The sequence below is a fragment of the Psammomys obesus genome, unplaced genomic scaffold (genome assembly GCF_907164565.1).
Source record: "Psammomys obesus unplaced genomic scaffold, mPsaObe1.curated_primary_1811, whole genome shotgun sequence".
Lineage (NCBI taxonomy): Eukaryota > Metazoa > Chordata > Mammalia > Rodentia > Muridae > Psammomys > Psammomys obesus.
Genome location: NW_026587759.1, coordinates 10,911,948 through 10,918,836, shown reverse-complemented (window position 1 = coordinate 10,918,836; position 6,889 = coordinate 10,911,948).

The following is a 6,889-nucleotide window of genomic DNA, read 5'->3' as shown; positions in this document are numbered from 1 at the left end:
TGACAGGAGTCTACTGAGCGCATTGGAAAGACTCTAACTAGCAGTGTTTTCAAAGCAAAGACTCATGACCAAACCTTTGGCAGAGTACAGGGAATCATAAGAAAGAAGGGGAGTTAGTCTGATGAGGAAAGGATAGGAGCTCAACAAGGACCAAATATATCTGGTCACAGGGTCTTTCTGAGACTGACATGCAACCAAGGACCATGTATGAATGTAACCTAGAACCTCTGCTCAGATGTAGCCTGTGGTAGCTCAGTAACCAATTGGTTTCCCATAGTGAGGGGAACAAGGACTATTTCTAACAGGAACTCAATGACTGTCTCTTTGGCCTCCCCACCCCCAAGGGAGGAGCAGTCCTGTTAGGCCACAGAGGAGAGCTTTGCAGCCAGTCCTGAAGATACCTGATAAAACAGGATCAGATGAATGGGGAGGAGGTCCCCCCTATCAGTGGACTTGGCAAGGGGCACGGTGGAGAGGAGGGAGGGAGGGGGGGACTGGGAGGGAATGAGGGATCGGGACACGGCTGGGGTACAGAGTTAATAAAATGTAAGTGATAAGAAAAAAATAAAATACAAAAAAATAAGTTTCTCTCTGTTTAGTTTGATGTTGGCTATATGCTTGCTCTACATTGCCTTTACTATGTTTAGATAAGTGCTTTGTATCCCTGATCTCTCCAAGACTTTAAACATGAGTATTGGTGTTGGATTTTGTCAAATGCCTTTTCTGCATCATGTGTTTTTTTTTCCTTCAGTTTGTTTGTACAGTTTTCTTTCACACTGATGGATTTCCATATATTGAACCACACCTGCATACTAGGAATGAAGCCTACTTGGTCATAGTGAATGATATCATTTAAGTGTCCTTCGATTTGGTTTGCAATTATTTTATTGAGTATTTTTGCATTACTGTTCATAAGAGAGATAGGTCTGAAGTTCTTGTTGTTGTGTCTTTGTGTGGTTTAGGTATCAAGGTGACTGTGGCTTCATAGAACGAGTTTGGTAATGTTCCCTCTGTTTCTATTTTGTGGAATAGTTTGCAGATAATTGGAGTTAGCACTTCTTTGAAGCTCTGGTAGAATTCTACACTGAAATCCTCTGGTCCTGGGCTTTTTTGGATGGGATATTTTGATGAATCCTTCTGTTTCCTTAGGGGTTATAGAAGTATTTAATCTATGTACCTGAACTTGATTTACTTTTGGAAGATGGAATCTATCAATAAAATTGTCCATTTCATTAAGATTTTCAAATCTTGTGGCACATACTCTCTTGTGGTAAGACATAATGATTGTTTGGATTTCCTCAGTGTCTATCGTTATGTCCCACTTTTCTTTTCTGATTTTGCGGATTTGGATAGTTTCTCTCTGCCTTTTAGCTAGTTTAGCTAAGGGTTTGTCTGTCTTGTTGATTTTCTCAAAGAACCAGCTCTTGGTCTCATTGATTCTTTGAGTTCTTTTCTTTGTTTAGAATTCATTGATTTCACCTCTGAGTTTGATTATTTGCAGCAGTCTATTCCTCTTGACTGTGTTTGCTTCTCTCTTTTTTTCTAGAGCTTTTAGTTGTGCAATTAAGTTGCATGTACTAGATGTCTGAAATTTCTTTCTGGAAGCACTTAGTGCTATGAACTTTTCCCATAAGTTTCGGTAAGTTGTGCCTTCATTTTCATTGAATTTTAGGAAGTCCCTAATTTCTTTTTTAATTTTCCCTGACTAAGCTGTCATTGAGTAGAGAGTTGTTTAGTTTCCATATGCATGTAGGCTTTTTGTTATTTCTGTTGTTGTTGAGGTCTAGTTTTAGTACACGGTAGCCTGATAGGATACAAGGGATTATTTTGATCTTCTTGTGTCTGTTGAGGCTTGCTTTGTGCCTGACTTTTTGGTCAATTTTTGAGAAGATTCCATGAGTTCTGAAAAGAAGGTATACTCTTTTGAATTTGGGTGAAATATTCTTTAGACATCTATTAGGTCCATTTGATTTAGGACCTCTGTGCCATTATTTCCCTATTTAGCGTCTGTCTAGATGATCTGTCCCTTTGTGAGAGTCGAGTGTTGAAGTCTCCCACTATTAAGTTGGGGTCGATGTGTGATTTAAGCTTTAATAATGTTTCATTTACAAATGTAGGTGCTCTTGTATTTGGGGCATATATGTTCAGAATTATGATGTCTTCGTGGTGGATTTTTCCTTTGATGAGAATGTAGTGCCCCTCCTCATCTTTTTTGATTAATTTTGATTGAAGGTCTATTTGATTAGATATTAGGATAGCTACCCCAGCTAGTTTTCTGGGTTCCTTTGCTTAAGGAACATTTTTTCCAGCCCTTAACTCTTAGGTATTGTTTATCTTTGTTGCAGAGGTTTGTTTCTTGGATGCAGCGGAATGTTGGATCCTGTTTCTGCAACCATTCTTTTAGTCTGGGTCTTTTTATTGGAGAATTGAATCTATTGATGTTGATAGATAAAAGTGACAAATGAATGTTAGTTGCTTTTATTGTGAAGTTGGTGGTGTTACTGTGTTTCTATGCTTCTTTTCTTTTAATTTTTTGTTGTAAAGTTATCTATATCCTGTGTTTTCTTGGATGTAGTTGATTTAGTTGGATTAGAGTTTTCCTTCTCATATCTTCTGTAGAGCTGGGTTGCTGTGTAGATATTGTTTAAGTTTAGTTTTGTTTTCTCTGTCTATGTTGATTGAAATCTTTGCTGGGTATAGTAGTCTGGGTTGGCATCTGTGGTCTCTTAGAGTATGCATGACATCTGCTCAGGCCCTTCTGGCTTTCATAGTTTCTGGTCTGGTGTGATTCTGATAGGTCTACCTTTGTATGTTATTTGGCCTTTTTCCCTGCTTCTTTTAATATCTTTCCTTTGTTCTGTAGATTTAGCATTTTGACTATTATGTGACATGAGGAGTTTGTTTCCTGCTCTAGTCTTTTTGTATTCTGTAGGCCTCTTGAATGTTTATGGACATCTTTTTCTTTAAGTTAGGAAATTTTTCTTTAATAACTTTCTTGAAAATATTTTCTGGGCCTTGGAGCCTGGAATATATTTTTTTATCTAATTATTAGTATTCTTAGATTTTATCTTTTCATTGCATCCTTGATTTCTTAGTGTTTTGTGTTCGGGACTTGTCCGATTTTACTTTTTCTTTGAGAGATGCATCAATTTTTGCAATTATATCTTCAGCATCTGAAATTCTCTTTCATATCTTGTATTCTGTTGGTGATGCTTACCTTTGTGGTTCCTGCTCTTTTCTCTAAGTTCTCCAGCTCCAGGGTTTCCTCTGTTTGTGTTTTCATTATTGATTTTAATTGTTTTCATGTCTTGTACCATTTCCTTCATCTGTTTAAATGTGGATTTCTGTCTTTCCATGATGGTTTTTATTTTTGTCATTGTTGTTGTTCATTTCCTCTCTAATGCCTCTTCTTTTGCCTCTACTTGGGCCTCTAACTGTTTGGCTGTATTTGCCTGAATTTCTTTAAGAGCTTTGTTTATCTCCTCCTTATGTGTCTCTAATAACTGGATACTCACATATTTGAGATTATTTTCCTGTGTTTCCAGTGAGTTAACTTATCCATTGATTTTTGAGGTTGCTAGTGAAGCTATGATGTCCTGATTTTTGGTGGATGTGTTCTTATGCTGACCTCTAGCCATCTGCTTATCTGTAACCTTTGCTGTCTGTTCCTAGTGTGTGTACTTCAGACTGTGTCCATTTGCCTTTGGTGTCTGGAGTATTCTTCAGGAAGATGAGAGAAGTCCACTGGTTAGAGAGCAGATGTTGTTGTTTCTGCTGTAGCTAAGGGAGGAAATTTGCAGACGTATGTGCACAAACACAGATGTGTGTGTGTGTGTGTGGAAGTGTACCTTGAGGGACAGGATGCTAGAGCATGTAGATACCTGGAAGTGTGGAGCTTAAGCACGGGAGATGTTGCTGGTGCTGGTGTTGTTCTTGATTGCAATGCACATGTGCTCTGAATACCTCAGTGGCCTACACTGGTATTCAGATCTGTCTGGGCTCCAGGAATTGTTTGACTGGACTCCACTGAGAGACCCACAAAACAGGGGCTTTAATGTTGAGAATGCTATCCCAAGTATTCCTATGTTGCCCACAGTGAGAATGTGGGTGGGAGGGATCCTATATCTGTCTGCTAGCATAGAGGAACCCTGGATCTGGGGCTATCCATGCACTCACTTGAAGGCACACTCACTCATTGGCAGGCCTAATCAGAAAGCACAGTGATTCCCCCTTGTTCTCTACTCTCAGATTTGGGTCCACATGGGCAAATGAGAGTGTAAGAGATCCATCAGTTCAGTGGATTCCACTGTTTGGCCAATGGGCAGGGAGGCCTGTGCAAGGGGAAGCTGCCTCTGCCATCTCAGTGACAGAGCATGGAGGCTCCTTCTTGGGCTAGCCACTGCCCAGCCACAGCCACAGCCCTGGGAAGTCTGCCTATGCCGTTTCATTCACCAAGCATGGAATCTCATGTTTGGGGCAACCACTGACACCTCCACCCAGCAGTGAGGCCCATGATTATGGCAAGGGGAAGTGTAGGCAGGTTGAATATTTGCCACTCTCAGTCCCCAGAGATGTCCATGGGTGACCTGGATTGAAACTCTCCCAGGTCATGGGTTGTTCCCTCTTGACCAGGAGTCCTCAGTATCGATGTTCTGGCTTCAGCTGTCTCTCTACCACCGATCTTTGAGTTTCAGATCCTGTGCCCCTCAGATATGGTGCACACTGGTGGCTGCCTTCTTGGACTCCCATCTTCTTCAATTCCCTTCTTCAAAGACTTGAAGTTCTTGTCTTATAGGGCTTTAACTTCCTTGGTTAGAGTTAGACTGAAATATTTTATATTATTTGTGGCTATTGTGAAGAGTGTTGTTTCCCTAATTTCTTTCTTAGCCATTTTGTCTCTTATATAAAAGAGGGCTACTGACTTTTTAAAGCTAATTTTGTATCCAGACATTTTGCTGAAGGTGTTTATCAGCCATAAGAGTTCTCTGGTAGAATCTTGGGTGTCACCTATGTATACTAGCATATAATCTGAGAATAACAATACTTTGATTTCTTCCCTTCCAATTTGTATTCCCTTGATTGTATTCCTTGTATCCCTTTACTTTTCATGTTGTTCTAGTTATAACTTCAAGTAGTATAGTGAAGAGGTATGGTGAGAGTGGACAGGCTTGTCTTTTCCCTGATTTTAGTGAATTTCTCTCCATTTAACTTGGTGTTGGCTATTGGCTTGCTGTATATTGCCTTTAGGTATGTGTTTTTTATCCCTGATCTCTCCACGACTTAAAACATGAAAGGGTGTTGGATTTTTGTCAAAGGCTATTTCAGCATCTAATGAGATGATCATATAGTTTTTTTTTCCTTCAGTTTGTTTATATTGTGGATTGTGTTGATGGATTTTTGTATATTGAACAATCCCTGCATTCATGGGATGAAGCCTACTTGATCATGGTAGATGATATTTTTTATGTGTTCCTGGATTTAGTTTGCAAGTGTTTTATTGAATAATTTTGGATCAATTTTCATAGGGGAGACTGGTCCAAATTTTCTATCTTTGTTGGGTTTTGTGTGGTTTAGGTATCAGGGTGACTGTGACCTCATAGAATGAGTTGACAATGTTCCTTCTGTTTATATTTTGTGGAATAGTTTGAAGAGTATTGCCATTAGTACTTTTTTGAAAGTCTGATAGAATTCTGTGCTAAAACTATTTGGTTCAGGGCTATTTTTTGTTGGGAGGTTTTTGCTGACTGCTTCTATTTCCTTAGAGTTTATAGGTCTATTTAAATTGGTAACATGATCTTCATTTAACTTTGGTAAGTGGTGTATATGAAAAAAAGCATCCGTTTCATTTAGATTCCCTAATTTTGTGATGTACATGTATTTTTAAATTTTTTATTTTTATGATTTTTCCACAATTTACTCATTATATTTCTTGATTGAAGCCCCTTTCCTCAACTACTCCCAGTCCCACCCTCCCTCTGTCTTCCCTCTTATCCCCTTCCCCTCTTCCACTGAAAGAGGGAGTTCTCCTTTGCCATCTGCCCATAGCTTGTCAAGTCTCATCAGGACTGCTTGGATCTTCTTCTCTGTTGCCTGGCAAGGCCACATCACCAGGGGCAAGTGATCAAAGAGCAATCAACCGAGTTCATGGCAGAGGCAGCCTCTGCTCTTCTTACTCAATGATCCACATAGAGACTGAGCTGCCAGTCAGCTATATCTGAGCAGGTGGTACTAAAACCTAAAGAAGCTAAACACTATGGAGGACCCTAGGGAGGATGCTTAAATCTCATTCAGAATTCAAACAGAATAGACACCAGAAGTGGTGGAAGAGAGGAAACAGGATGCGAGCCTACTATAGAGGGTCCTCTGAAAGGCTCCATCCCGCAGCGGATGGAAGCAAATGCTGAGACTCACAGCCAAACTTTGGGCAGAGTGGAGGGAGTCTTATGGAAAAAGAGGAGGGTGGGGATAGAAGGACATGAAGGGGACAGGAGCCTCAAAGGAGACCAACAAAGCTAAAAAATCTGAGCCCAGGGGGTCCTGCACCTAGGAAGGTGTACAGGTTTTTTAAGTACTATCGAATGATTCTTTTCATTTCCTTGGTGTTTGTTGTGATATCCACCTTTTCATTTCTGATTTTATTAATTTAGATACTTTCCCTCTGTCTTTTAGTTAGTTTGTCTAGCTTGTTGATTTTCTCAATGAACCAGCTCTTGGTTTTGTTGATTCTTTATATTGTTCTCTTTGTTTCTAGGTTATTGATTTCAGCCCTGAGTAGTTTGGCTATCTCCTGCTGTCAAATCTTGCTGTCGAATCTTCTTGGGTGTGTTTGCTTTTTTTTTTTTTCCTAGAGCATTTAGGTGAGCTATTAAGTTGCTAGTATGATCTCTCT